Source organism: Tachypleus tridentatus, chromosome 1, assembly GCF_004210375.1.
Source record: "Tachypleus tridentatus isolate NWPU-2018 chromosome 1, ASM421037v1, whole genome shotgun sequence".
NCBI classification, from domain to species: domain Eukaryota; kingdom Metazoa; phylum Arthropoda; class Merostomata; order Xiphosura; family Limulidae; genus Tachypleus; species Tachypleus tridentatus.
In genome coordinates, this window is record NC_134825.1 from 182,887,165 (window position 1) to 182,903,564 (window position 16,400).

General features: G+C 35.3%; 1 long non-coding RNA gene across 1 annotated transcript in view; it reads right to left on the bottom strand.

Annotated features, from left to right (window-relative positions):
• Positions 1-11,622: 11,622 nt before the first annotated feature.
• The window catches only part of LOC143231923 (uncharacterized), a 31,753-nt gene continuing 26,975 nt past the window's right edge, over positions 11,623-16,400 (bottom strand). Inside the window, exon 4 of the long non-coding RNA XR_013017293.1 lies at positions 11,623-12,071. This is a non-coding gene — a long non-coding RNA (uncharacterized LOC143231923). The remainder of the gene's footprint in view (positions 12,072-16,400) is intronic.

Below are 16,400 nucleotides of genomic sequence, written 5' to 3' on the forward strand. Positions count from 1 at the left end.
CTGTCACACAACAGGAACTCAGAGTAAACAAAAGTCTACTACCTTAAGATGTTCATGTACAGTTGATAGAAATCTTGAAACACTCTGTCACACAACAGGAATTCACAGTAAACAAAAGTCTACTACCTTAAGATGTTCATGTACAGTTGATAGAAATCTTGAAACACTGTCACACAACAGGAACTCAGAGTAAACAAAAGTCTACTACCTTAAGATGTTCATATACAGTTGATAGAAATCTTCAAACACTTTGTCACACAACAGGAACTCACAGTAAACAAAATAGTATATCGTCTTGTATGAAAAGTCCGGTGACTTGATAAAACTGAAGAAATACCTTCATGTGGTCATACCCCAGGAGATTGTAGCTCAAACGGTTTCGTTAAAAAATCAGCTTGGTAAAAACTCGCTGTTCCTTCTCTCGAAACCCGTAAAACCACGTAACACGTAGAAGCGGAACTGCATGAGGCTCATGAAGAAATATCTACCACGTGATTTTAATATGAAACAGTCAAGTTACGTCCTTCAATAACTTGGTGAAACTGACTAACCTTTATCCTTGCCACGTGCTAGTTCGGCAGCTTTTAAACCATTCTATACAGAATCTCATTCAACCACGGAATATATACAACTAGGAGAATGAAAGACGAATAAAAGTTGTATTTCACGAATTATATTCATTTTAAGAACAAAAGAAAAACTTAGCAGCTTCGTGTGACGAGAACACGTGAACATTATCTGATGGTAATCACTGTCCATTGTGGAAGTTTACAGCAAATTAACTTCAAAATACTTCTTGTCCTCAGAACAAATCCATATTTAAGATTAAAAGACGCTACAAGTTTTATATTATTTATAATACTAGTTTAAATGCAGTAAATATCGACGTTTAATAAAACAATAGTCGCCGGACAGGATATTCGAAGATAAGGTTTAGTAGGCAACTGAAACACAAAATGTACATTCCCTGTTCGTCTTGTTGTACCAGGCTCTGTCCCATATCTTCTATTCCTTTCATTCAAAGGTTGCACTGTATATATATTATTTTAAGATTGGAAAATAGCCTTGCTTAAACAGGTTTTTAGTTCACATTTTGTCCGCAGGGGCTACTTGGATAGGGAGAATATTGCGTACCTTTCAGTGTAATTCTCTCATATAAATAACATGCCATTAGAGAAATGAGTTACTTTTGTCACCAAATCGGATAATAGTTGCGTGCGTGAGGAACTTGTCAATGACCATCAATGCCTGTTGTCCAACCGATTTAATATGTACCAGTCACTGTTTTCCTTGTAAGACTATAGTTTTACTTGTGAGATTAATTTCTGATTTAATATGCACCAGTCACTGTTTTTCTTGTAAGACTATAGTTTTACTTGTGAGATTAATTTCTGATTTAATATGCACCAGTCACTGTTTTCCTTGTAAGACTATAGTTTTACTTGTGAGATTAATTTCTGATTTAATATGTACCAGTCACTGTTTTCCTTGTAAGACTATAGTTTTACTTGTGAGATTAATTTCTGATTTAATATGTACCAGTCACTGTTTTCCTTGTAAGACTATAGTTTTACTTGCGAGATTAATTTCTGATTTAATATGCACCAGTCACTGTTTTTCTTGTAAGGCTATAGTTTTACTTGTGAGATTAATTTCTGATTTAATATGTACCAGTCACTGTTTTCCTTGTAAGACTATAGTTTTACTTGTGAGATTGATTTCTGATTTAATATGCACCAGTCACTGTTTTCCTTGTAAGACTATAGTTTTACTTGTGAGATTGATTTCTGATTTAATATGCACCAGTCACTGTTTTCCTTGTAAGACTATAGTTTTACTTGTGAGATTGATTTCTGATTTAATATGCACCAGTCACTGTTTTCCTTATAAGGCTATAGTTTTACTTGTGAGATTGATTTCTGATTTAATATGTACCAGTCACTGTTTTCCTTGTGAGATTGATTTCTCTAGTTACAGAGTTAACTTATGAATAAACCCACTTGGCCATATAAATAAAAGTTTAGTTTATTGGCTGTGATTCGTACGTGAATAAATACTGTTTCTTTAACGTACTTATCTCATTCTTACATATCAGAGTTATTTCTGTATACTCACACTAACTTCATAACACTCTCGCTTATGATAAGACTAACTTGCATGCAGTCTAGACGAGAGGATAAGGGTTAACAAGCGTTTCTGGTTTCTTTGACGTAATGCTAGTCAGACTGTTATGTGTTTCTTACACCCGGTCGATCATTCGTCCTGTTGTAATCTCATATCATTTTAAACTACATAATATAATATTGTTGTTTCCACTGTAAACTGTAATAACCTATAAAATATCTGCATTCTCTGTGTAATCTATAACAGCCTCATTCTTGATAGCTAAGACAAAACACGCATCCATATACGAGATTAGCGAACCTCTACTTTTGTGGGCACAACTTGTCTCTTTTACCACAAAACCTCAAGGTATCATACGTTTAACTGTTACACTAGAACCATCCACTCAATTAATACCTCAAGGTATCACACGTTTAACTTTTACACTAGAACCATCCACACACAATTAATACCTCAAGGTATCACACGTTTAACTGTTACACTAGAACCATACACACAATTAAAACCTCAAGGTATCACACGTTTAACTGTTACACTAGAACCATCCACACACAATTAAAACCTCAAGGTATCACACGTTTAACTGTTACACTAGAACCATCCACACAATTAAAACCTCAAGGTATCACACGTTTAACTGTTACACTAGAACCATCCACACACAATTAAATCCTCAAGGTATCACACGTTTAACTGCTACACTAGAACCATCCACACACAATTAAAACCTCAAGGTATCACACGTTTAACTGTTACACTAGAACCATCCACACACAATTAAATCCTCAAGGTATCACACGTTTAACTGCTACACTAGAACCATCCACACACAATTAAAACCTCAAGGTATCACACGTTTAACTGTTACACTAGAACCATCCACACACAATTAAATCCTCAAGGTATCACACGTTTAACTGTTACACTAGAACCATCCACACAATTAAAACCTCAAGGTATCACACGTTTAACTTTTACACTAGAACCATCCACACAATTAAAACCTGAAGGTATCACACGTTTAACTGATACACTAGAACTATCCACGTACAATTAAAACTTCAAGGTATCACAAGAAAAGAAAGTTGGACGGGACAGTAAACAACAAAAACAAAAGGACATTAACGTAAAGATTTAGAAGTTTAAAAAATAAATTAGGGTTAAATATAGTAATGTTATCTTGTGAGATGAAATACATCTAACAATTAACAAAGGGAATACTGGCCGGATAATATCTATACTACAATCTTTCAAGAAGAAAACAATTGAACGTTCTCACAGGATGCATTCATACGTGTTACCAATATTATAAGGCTTCCATTTTCAATCGTATCCAATTCCGAAAACAAATAAACAAAAAACAAGAGGATTACATTTTCGGCTGTAATCCCATTAATATCTCTTCTATATGAGTATAACATGTTATCATCACTCTAATATTTAAATAATAAGTACTAGTTAACTTGTACGCTAAACTGAGATGAAACTCTCCGCCAGTAACATTTACACAAAAAGAAACGTAACAATCGTAGCACTGATATCTTAGGCTATGGAGTTCTTCTGTTTGTAACACTGGAAATCATAAATCTAATATTCGCTATATATATTTCGGAAGTCAGTGCAATTGCGTTAGAAATGAGCTTCCATAACAAAGTACTTTACCTTGGTTATACTTATTACCATATATCCTTCCTGCTCAAAACAGGTAATTATATTCCAAAATACTGTTTCATCGCTTCACTAAAACTAACTGTATTAAGAGGTAAAAACTTGGACACACAATAAGCTGCCTGCGCTGTGTACGTCATTATTAGCCCTGATGGTTGCTGTTAAACCAACTTCGATTGTTCCGACAACTTTCTGTATCAGCAAGAAAAGTAACACGTGTCCTCAGAGCAAACAAATATTTTGTTCATTTTTATTAAAGTGTACTGAATTATTAATGTATATAATTATATAACATTTACTAACACACATCACCATAACTGTATAACATTTACTAACGCACATCACGATAACTGTGTAACAATTACTAACACACATCACGATAACTGTGTAACAATTACTAACGCACATCACCATAACTGTGTAACATTTACTAACATACATCACCATAACTGTGTAACATTTACTAACATACATCACGATAACTGTGTAACAATTACTAACACACATTACCATAACTGTGTAACAATTACTAACACACATCACCACAACTGGGTAAACTTACACATCACCACAACTGTGTAACAATTACTAACGCACATCACCACAACTGTGTAACAATTACTAACGCACATCACCATAACTGTGTAACAATTACTAACACACATCACCATAACTGTGTAACAATTACTAACATACATCACGATAACTGTGTAACAATTACTAACACACATTACCATAACTGTGTAACAATTACTAACACACATCACGATAACTGTGTAACATTTACTAACATACATCACCACAACTGTGTAACAATTACTAACACACATCACGATAACTGTGTAACAATTACTAACGCACATTACGATAACTGTGTAACAATTACTAACGCACATCACCATAACTGTGTAACAATTACTAACACACATCACCATAACTGTGTAACAATTACTAACACACATCACGATAACTGTGTAACAATTACTAACACACATCACCACAACTGTGTAACAATTACTAACACACATCACCACAACTGTGTAACAATTACTAACACACATCACGATAACTGTGTAACATTTACTAACATACATCACCACAACTGTGTAACAATTACTAACACACATCACGATAACTGTGTAACAATTACTAACGCACATTACGATAACTGTGTAACAATTACTAACACACATCACCATAACTGTGTAACAATTACTAACACACATCACGATAACTGTGTAACAATTACTAACACACATCACGATAACTGTGTAACAATTACTAACACACATCACCACAACTGTGTAACAATTACTAACATACATCACGATAACTGTGTAACAATTACTAACACACATCACCACAACTGTGTAACAATTACTAACACACATCACCATAACTGTGTAACAATTACTAACACACATCACCACAACTGTGTAACAATTACTAACACACATCACCACAACTGTGTAACAATTACTAACACACATCACGATAACTGTGTAACATTTACTAACATACATCACCACAACTGTGTAACAATTACTAACACACATCACGATAACTGTGTAACAATTACTAACGCACATTACGATAACTGTGTAACAATTACTAACACACATCACCATAACTGTGTAACAATTACTAACACACATCACGATAACTGTGTAACAATTACTAACACACATCACGATAACTGTGTAACAATTACTAACACACATCACCACAACTGTGTAACAATTACTAACATACATCACGATAACTGTGTAACAATTACTAACACACATCACCACAACTGTGTAACAATTACTAACACACATCACCACAACTGGGTAAACTTACACATCACAACTGTGTAACAATTACTAACGCACATCACCACAACTGTGTAACAATTACTAACACACATCACGATAACTGTGTAACAATTACTAACGCACATCACCACAACTGTGTAACATTTACTGACACACATCACCATAACTGTGTAATATTTACTGACACACATCACCATAACTGTGTAACAATTACTAACACACATCACCATAACTGTGTAACAATTACTAACGCACATCACCACAACTGTGTAACAATTACTAACGCACATCACCACAACTGTGTAACAATTACTAACGCACATCACCACAACTGTGTAACAATTACTAACGCACATCACCACAACTGTGTAACAATTACTAACGCACATCACGATAACTGTGTAACATTTAGTAACACACATCACGATAACTGTGTAACAATTACTAACGCACATCACCACAACTGTGTAACAATTACTAACGCACATCACGATAACTGTGTAACATTTAGTAACACACATCACGATAACTGTGTAACAATTACTAACACACATTCGGTTGATAAGCTAATTTTACAAAAAAAAAAACGAAGACTGTTACAACAGTACCGATGCACTGCTACCGGTTTGACCATCTCCCATGTAAATTACTAGCTATTAAACGTGCTACCTACACGTCTGCCTTAGTAAACAAATGGTCTGATTTGTGCATGACATAATTTATAATCCCAAACGGGTAATTTTGAAAACAGTAGTTTCGGCCTGAGATTCCGTGTGGGCATACTATTTATGTTTCTATCAAATGATTTTTGTTTGTTTGCTTCTTTCTTTACATTAATATATAAATCATAACGAAAAATCACAAAGCTTTAAGCTTACCAAACACCTACTCTTGTACGTCACAGCGGTCAGTTTCCTATATATTTTATTGATCAGGTTAACACTTTAATATGGCGGACTTTAAAGAAAGTATGTTATATCAGTAATACCCTCACAATTTCCAAAGTAATTTAGATTTGTGTAACAGAACAATTATGAATTCTGTAACATAACTGTTTATTCCACTCTATAATGGTTACAGTGAATAAAATGTTTTATTAAGACTTGTTTCTAGAACCTCCCACACACTATTTTAATAACTTTATGAGTAGTCACTTAATTGTAAGGTTTCTATGTCCGTAATATGATCAGTGTTTAGTGATGTTTTGAGTGACCTTAAGGGTCAGATGTTATCTTGACATTTTCCTACTTCCTTCTTGACTTGTTTATTTCTAGATGCTGGACGAATCACACACAAGATCAGTTCCAACACTTCACAGTAATTTCATCAACCATACTTACATCTTCAACATCGTATCGATAAACGCAACACTTGTAACATTTAGTGTTTTTATCAGTTAACTTGGTTGTAACATTTAGTGTTTTTTATGTTAACTTGGTTGTAACATTTAGTGTTTTTTTATCAGTTAACTTGGTTGTAACGTTTGGTGTTTTTTATCAGTTAACTTGGTTGTAAAGTTTGGTGTTTTTTATCAGTTAACTTGGTTGTAACGTTTAGTGTTTTTATCAGTTAACTTGGTTGTAACATTTATTTTTTTATGTTAACTTGGTTGTAACATTGTGTTTTTTATGTTAACTTGGTTGTAACATTTAGTGTTTTTTATCAGTTAACTTGGTTGTAACATTTAGTGTTTTTTATCAGTTAACTTGGTTGTAACGTTTGGTGTTTTTTATCAGTTAACTTGGTTGTAACGTTTAGTGTTTTTTTATCAGTTAACTTGGTTGTAACGTTTGGTGTTTTTTATCAGTTAACTTGGTTGTAACGTTTGGTGTTTTTTATCAGTTAACTTGGTTGTAACGTTTAGTGTTTTTATCAGTTAACTTGGTTGTAACATTTAGTGTTTTTATCAGTTAACTTGGTTGTAACATTTAGTGTTTTTTTATCAGTTAACTTGGTTGTAACGTTTAGTGTTTTTATATTAACTTGGTTGTAACATTTAGTGTTTTTATATTAACTTGGTTGTAACATTTAGTGTTTTTTATCAGTTAACTTGGTTGTAACATTTAGTGTCTTTTATCAGTTAACTTGGTTGTAACATTTAGTGTCTTTTATCAGTTAACTTGGTTGTAACGTTTAGTGTCTTTTATCAGTTAACTTGGTTGTAACGTTTAGTGTCTTTTATCAGTTAACTTGGTTGTAACGTTTAGTGTCTTTTTATCAGTTAACTTGGTTGTAACGTTTAGTGTTTTTATCAGTTAACTTTGTTGTAACGTTTAGTGTTTTTATCAGTTAACTTTGTTGTAACGTTTAGTGTTTTTATGTTAACTTTGTTGTAACATTTAGTGTTTTTATGTTAACTTTGTTGTAACATTTAGTGTTTTTTATCAGTTAACTTGGTTGTAACATTTAGTGTTTTTTTATCAGTTAACTTGGTTGTAACATTTAGTGTTTTTTTATCAGTTAACTTGGTTGTAACATTTAGTCTTTTTTATCAGTTAACTTGGTTGTAACAGTTTTTCATCATTTAACTTGGCTGTAACAGTTTTTTATCAGTTAACTTGGTTGTAACAATTTTTCATCGGATTATCAGACGCACAGTTTACATCAATATTGTTTAAATTTTATAGTTTACATCAATATTGTTTTTAAAACACATCTCATATCTCGGTGCACGTTGTTTGGTTTCTTTTTAGTTTCACACAAAGCTACACGAGGACTATCTGCACTAGCTGTCCCTAATTTAGTAGTGTAAGACTAGAGGGAAGGCAGCTAGTCATCACCACTACTGGGCTACTGTTTTACCAACGAATAGTGGGATTGATCATAACATTATGACGCCCCCACGGCTGAAAGGTTGGTTGGTTTGGTGTTTTATGGTACAAAACAACCAGGCTATCTGTGCTAAACATCCGGTTAAAAGTTAAAATTAACTTTAGTAACATTGATAAAATGAAATTACGGTAAAACAAAACAAAGTTTAAAACAAATATCATAAAACTAATGTTTACATCTAGTGTACAATGTTAAGAGAAAAACTACAGTAATTCAAGTTGTAAAGGACTTTCTGTAGCAGAACTGTAATTATCATAACTCACCAGGAAGACTAGCAGGTAAGTACAAAAACCAACATCAGTCACCTGAAGTTGGTCTTTTTGGTCCTGGTTCTGAGTTATTTGACGTTATGACCATTTTCAAAAAGTAAAGTAATAAAAGTTGTAAAAGACTTGAAGCAAAATTTTAATAACAACTCACCAGGATGACTAACAGATAGTTCAAACAGCAGCGTTAGTCACCTGAAGTTGGCTTTTCCAGTCCTGGTTTTGAGTTATTTAATGTTACGGCCATTTTCTAATTTCAAATCGAACTAGAGAGACTGTGATTCTTAAAAGTAAACCACAATAAAAAAGGTTTAATGTATAAATTAAAAAAACTTAAATGACATTAAAAAGATTAATGGCCTTTAAAAAACTAAAAATATTTCTAAGGTGGACAGTGTCACCATCACCAATAACACCGTCTAACGTTATGAACAAACCTTGGAACAAAACATTTAATATGGTACTGTCGTCAAGAGTCATAATGACAGCAAGATAGTCATATGTGGCTTATACCTGAGTGTTACACAGACTACACACTGGTGCATCAGTTACAGATAAAAGAAAACAACCAGTTAAAAAATTGTGACTAATGCATAGTCTAGTTAGAACAACTTCCTCTTTCCTATCCTTATGGAAACAAGACGACCAAAGTCCAATATAGGGTTTTATTTGGAAAAGATTGTTTTTACATTGCTCACTCCAAGTTGACTGCCAACTGGCACAGAGCCGAGTCTTGAAAACAGGACCATAGTCCATATATGGAACAAGCACAGCAGTGACAGTACCAGAGCAGATAGATTTAGCTACAGTGTTGGCAAGCTCGTTCTCGCAAATACCAACGTGGCCTGGTATCCAGAAAAACTAGATAGAAGTAGATGTTAAAGAGAAATGGGCCAGTCAGTTTTGAATATCGGTGAGAACAAGTTGTGAACCAATAATCCGTGATGACGAGAAAACCCACTTGTAGAGAATAATATATACGTAAAAACCGCTGGTATGGGTAGAGAAAATATTTTTATGTAGAGAAGCGAACAACGTTTCGACCTTCCTCGGTCATCGTCAGATTCACTTTGTCAAGAAGGTCGAAACGTTGTTCGCTTCTCTACATAAAAATATTTTCTCTACCCATACCAGCGGTTTTTACGTATATATTATTCTCTACAAGTGGGTTTTCTCGTCATCACGAGAAAAATTTTCTCAACCCATATCAGCCGTTTTTATATATAAGGTGCGAACTAACGTGAAGCGATTCCAGGGCCAGTAGAGAACCAATCGAGTCAGTATAAATAGTGCAGTTTGAGTACTGCTTAGCTTCTACGTGATCCAGGGCAAGAGAAATGGCGTACAGTTCATCAGTGAACACAGAAGCTGTAGAGGGGATTCTGTGCGCAACCACCAAACCACAACAAACCATGGCAGAGCCCACACAGTCAAGTGATTTCAAACCATCTGTATAAATAAGAATGGAAGGATGGATCGAAAGATGTCCATCAAATAACAGACAGTATTTCCAATCAGGAGTGTCTGCTTTTCTTAGGTGACTTAAAGATAGGTCACATTTGGGGACTGTAATAAGCCATGGTTGGATGGGCTGACCAGTGGATATAGCAATATTATCCTAGAACAGGCCCAATTCATCCAACTGCACCTGGATATGAAGGCTAAAAGGAACAATGGCAGATCATCTATTGTGAAAAAGTATGGCCCACCGAGGAAGGAAAACATAACTCCAGGGGAAGATGCTGTGGTAACGAACGAAGTTTCGAAGCATACAGTAAAGACAGTTGCAGATATTTAGAGGAAGTTCGTGAGACTGTGTGTACAAACACGGAACTGGGGAAGTGCGGAAAGCCCCAGTACAGAGCCGGAACTGGGGAAGTGCGGAAAGCCCCAGTACAGAGCCGGAACTGGGGAAGTGCGGAAAGCCCCAGTACAGAGCCGGGAAAGCCCCAGTACAGAGCCGGAACTGGGGGGAAGTGAAGTGCGGAAAGCCCCAGTACAGAGCCGGAACTGGGGAAGTGCGGAAAGCCCCAGTACAGAGCCGGAACTGGGGAGGTGCGGAAAGCCCCAGTACAGAGCCGGAACTGGGGAAGTGCGGAAAGCCCCAGTACAGAGCCGGAACTGGTGAAGTGCGGAAAGCACCATTACAGAGCCGGAACTGGGGAAGTGCGGAAAGCCCCAGTACAGAGCCGGAACTGGGGAAGTGCGGAAAGCCCCAGTACAGAGCCGGAACTGGGGAAGTGCGGAAAGCCCCAGTACAGAGCCGAGGTCTCTGATGAATAACAGGGTCCAGTATCTTCAAGGCCGAGGTCCTGACAGAGCCACAGATCAGAGACCCGTAGTTCAGTTTCGATCGAATAAGAGCACGATATATCTTCAGCATAGAACATCGATCCGCTCCACAAGTGGCGGAAGAGAGGACACGGAGGATGTTCAGTGCTCTTGTACATTTGACTAATAGCTGCTGGATGTGTGGTATAAAGGTTAGCTTACGGTCAGAGATAAGCCTCAAGAACTTCGTCTCTGGAACCGGCTGAAAGGACGAGCATGTTTAGGGCGACGGGGATTCAAGCCCACGACCCTCGAATGCAAGTTGTATTTTAAGACTTAGTTATAGAGTGTTTGTTTGACAAGGTAACCCTAAATACTGTAGTATTGTATCGTGAGTTTTAGGCGAGAAGAGAATCCACAAGTTGCTACATTATGTAAGAGATAATGGTTGTTTTTAATGTATCTTACTTATTGTTTAAGGTCTGAGAACCTTTCGACCCAAAATCTGCTATGCAACTAACCTGGCCAATTAACTTGGTCTTGTAATATTTAGGTCCAACCCTATGACCACGGAACAACGAAATTACTGCCGAAAAGACAACAGTAAAAAGTTAATTTAGAAAGACAAATTTAAAGACAGGTGGTAAAAGAAAAGGAAACATATTAAGTTTTATTATCGAACTTCAACAATGTACATGATCTGGCGATATGGATTTTGTCAATTACGGTATTTCAATAGTCGTTTCTTTAGAGATCTAATAAAGACAGCCCTGTTGATCAGTTAAGTAATTTGACAGTTTTTGTTGGCAAGACATCAACGATGAATTTTACGGTTCCAGTAATTTAATACGTATATAAAGGTAGCAGTTCCTTGAATCGAAGTGTTTCCTCACTCCATTATCTTGAAATGTTGGTTCTGTACTGGTGATCCATACGCTCGTGCAGGCAGTTTGGATATTTGTTTGAAGTTAAGCACAAAGCTACACAACGAGGACACTCATCACGGGTATTGAAACCCAGTTTCTAGGACTGTAATTCCGCAGACATACAGCTGTACCAATGGGGGCAGTGTAGTTGGACAGGGAACACAGAACTACAATGAAGAAATAAAACAGGTAACCTCGTTTCCAATCACACGTGACAATCACAGGCGGTCGTTTTAAAGTAGAAATTCTGTTCTTATCTGTATTTTTAAAAAAATATGTAATTTTGCTGAGTTTGAAAATAATTCTCACGTCATCAAGTAAATATTTTATTGTAGTATAAACTATAATGGTCGGAGAACAAAGCGGCACGTGCAATACTATGTTGTTACCCTTTTCATTGGTTACACTATTTTCACTTTCACTCGTTCATTTTTATAATACATAACATCATAATGTGCACTCGTTCATCTTTATAATATATAACATCATAATGTGCACTCGTTCATCTTTATAATACATAATATTATAATGTGCACTCGTTCATCTTTATAATACATAACATTATAATGTGCACTCGGTTATTTTTAAAGTATTTCTGTGATAACAGTTAACTTCATTTATCAGAGTTTCTAATATTTGTTTTAAAACGGAAAATTTTGAATTTCTTGGTCTCATATCGTGAATAAGGAGATATTCGTCCCAAGTCACGACTCTTCCATATCCACGTGGTTGTTGTGTATCTCGTCACAGAAACAAATGTGTCGACAGTTTTTTCTTTCTCGGTTTTGTGATCAGTATTTTGTAAGCGAGAGATCAAATCAATCTTACATAATGATTAACCATGCCAACCTAATTACACAAACCTCTCACTTACAGCCATCTTGTCAATTTAACGTCAATATGCCTGATATACAAGGAGTAGCGTACGTGGCCTACAGTTACAGCGTAACATTCTTTGTCGCGTACTTCGAGGTAAATGTGTTTATCTAATCGTTCCGTACAATTATTTTACACGAATACATCAGGTCACACAATGCTTCAAAACGGTATCAAACATACTTACAGCGTGGTCAGTTCGCTTATAAAGGGTTAAAAAATCAAACAACTACGGACAGCTGGACCATGGACGTGGCGGAACTTTAAATGACGGGAGTACGGTTTGAAAACTACCAAAACTGAATGCATCTGAACCGTTTTTATTGTATTTTAGCGCAAGAATACACAACGGACTTTATACATTATGTACACCGAGGGAAACGAACCCCAGGTTGTAGCAGTTTAATTTCGCATACATATCGCCGCACCACAGGAGACACGAAAACAATAAATTAATTATATTATAAACCTTGACCTGTCCGCAAAGACAAAGGAATTCACAAATAAATATATTCTTAGACATTCATTATCTGATAAAATCTGAAACTGGACTCGTTATTCGTAAAGTTCGATTTCCACCTTTAACTTCATATCCCACAAACTCCTCGTAAACCTACGGTCTAAGAAAACCGAAAACTAAAATTTTATTTGTTTTGAATTTCGCACAAAGCTACACGAGGGCTATCTGCACTAGCCATCCTTCATTTAGTAGTGAAGGCAGTTAGTCATTACCACCCAACGCCAACTGTTGGGCTACTATTTTACCAACGAATAGTAGGGTTGATAGACACATTATAACGCCCCCACGACTGAAAAGGCGAGCATTTTTGGTTTAACGGTGATTCGAACCTGCGACCCTCAGATTACGAGTCGAGCGCCCTAGCTGCCGGACATGAAAAGACAAGAAATAAACAGAATGTCAACTTAACGGGAGACACAAAATATAGATTCAGTAGAACCCTCTAAACCTTCGGGACAAACTGGCCAATTAGAGGGGTTCCACTGTATATAATCAATCAGTACAATTCATCCACGGAAACATGTTACCAATAAATATGTATAATCAATCAGAACAAGTCACCTACGCAAACACGTTACTAATAAATATACAGGGTGGCCCGTAAGTCACTACCCATCCATATATCTTATGTATCCCGTGTATCTGTGTGCTGTTCCTCATTCTTGCTGTACAATATTATGCGACTCCATGTTCTGTGAGACATTTTCCTCAACATAGCAGGGGTTACTGTTCCAAATGCTGTGGTAACAGCTGCCTTCAACTCATCATTAGTATTATAACGTTGTTTAGACACAATGTGGATGGGTAAGGACTTACGGGCCACCCTGTATATAATCGATCAGTATAAGTCACCTACGCAAACACGTTACTAATGAATATATATAGCTGACCTTCTGTTTACACAGAAACTAATAAGTACATATAACTGACCTTCTGTTTACACAGAAACTATTAAACATATGTAACCGACCTTCTGTTTACACAGAAACTATTAAACATATATAACCGACCTTCTGTTTACATACAAACTAGTAAACATACATAACCGACCTTCTGTTTACACAGAAACTATTAAACATATATAACCGACCTTCTGTTTACATAGAAACTATTAAACACGTATAACCGATCTTGTGTTTATTAAATATATATTTGTGCGATTACAACATATACGTCCAGCACTGCTTCACTTTTCACACTGCTGTACTTTCGTTGTCGAATAAACTCGTCGAATGACTTGCACGAAATGAGAAAACTACAGTCGACGAGATAAAAATACAAAATTCCAACAAAGATGAAGATAGCTTGTGAAATCAATATTTTACATCGTTACAGTTCCTGTGTAATTTGTCACTCCTATTACACTTGCTGTTTTCTCTCTCTCTTTTGTGAAGCATAATCTACACTATGGGCTATATATGCTCTGCCTACCATAAGTATAAATAATCTACTTTTTTTTAACATTATAAGCCCTTACACTTGCAGATGAACCACTGGAAAGATGGTTGGTTCTCTTTACAAATGCCACACTGATGTTACAAGGTATGTCCCTGGAGGAAAGGATTTTCAACTTTACCGATTACTGCTACACTTATAACAAGTTTGCATATGTTAACTTACAACCACACTAACATATTTGAATATGTTAACTTACTACCACACTAACAAGTTTCAATATCTTAACTTACTACCATACTAACAATAAGTTTCAATATGTTAACTTACTACAACACTAACAACAAGTTTCAATACGTTAACTTACTACCACACTAACATGTTTGAATACGTTAACTTACTACCACACTAACAAAAAGTTTCAACATGTTAACTTACTACCACACTAACAAGTTTCAATATGTTAACTTACTACCACACTAACAACAAGTTTCAATACGATAACTTACTACCACACTAACAACAAGTTTCAATACGATAACTTACTACCACACTAACAACAAGTTTCAATATGTTAACTTACTACCACACTAACAACAAGTTTCAATACGATAACTTACTACCACACTAACATGTTTCAATATGTTAACTTACTACCACACCAACAACAAGTTTCAATATGTTAACTTACTACCACACTAACAATAAGTTTCAATATGTTAACTTACTACAACACTAACAACAAGTTTCAAAACGTTAACTTACTACCACACTAACATGTTTGAATACGTTAACTTACTACCACACTAACAACAAGTTTCAATATGTTAACTTACTACAACACTAACAACAAGTTTCAATATGTTAACTTACTACCACACTAACAACAAGTTTGAATATGTTAACTTACTACCACACTAACAACATGTTTGAATATGTTAACTTACTACCACACTAACAAGTTTCAATATGTTAACTGACCACCACACTAACAACAAGATTGAATATGTTAACTCACTACAACACTAACAACAAGTTTCAATATGCTAACTTACTACCACACTAACAACAAGTTTCAATATGCTAACTTACTACCACACTAACAACAAGTTTCAATATGTTAACTTACTACCACACTAACAAGTTTCAATATGTTAACTTACCAACACACTAACAATAAGTTTGAATATGTTAACTTACTACCACACTAACAACAAGTTTGAATATGTTAACTTACCACCACACTAACAACAAGTTTGAATATGTTAACTTACCACCACACTAACAACAGGTTTCAATATGTTAACTTACTACCACACTAACAACAGGTTCCAATACGTTAACTTACTACCACACTAACAACAAGTTTCAATATGTTAACTTACTACCACAATAACAACAAGTTTCAATATGTTAACTTACTACCACACTAACAACAAATTTCAATATGTTAACTTACTAGAACACTAACAACAAGTTTCAATATGTTAACTTACTACAACACTAACAACAAGTTTCAATATGTTAACTTACTAGGACACTAACAACAAGTTTCAATATGTTAACTTACTAGAACACTAACAACAAGTTTGAATATGTTAACTTACTAGAACACTAACAACAAGTTTCAATATGTTAACTTACTAGAACACTAACAACAAGTTTGAATATGTTAACTTACTAGAACACTAACAAAAAAGTTTCA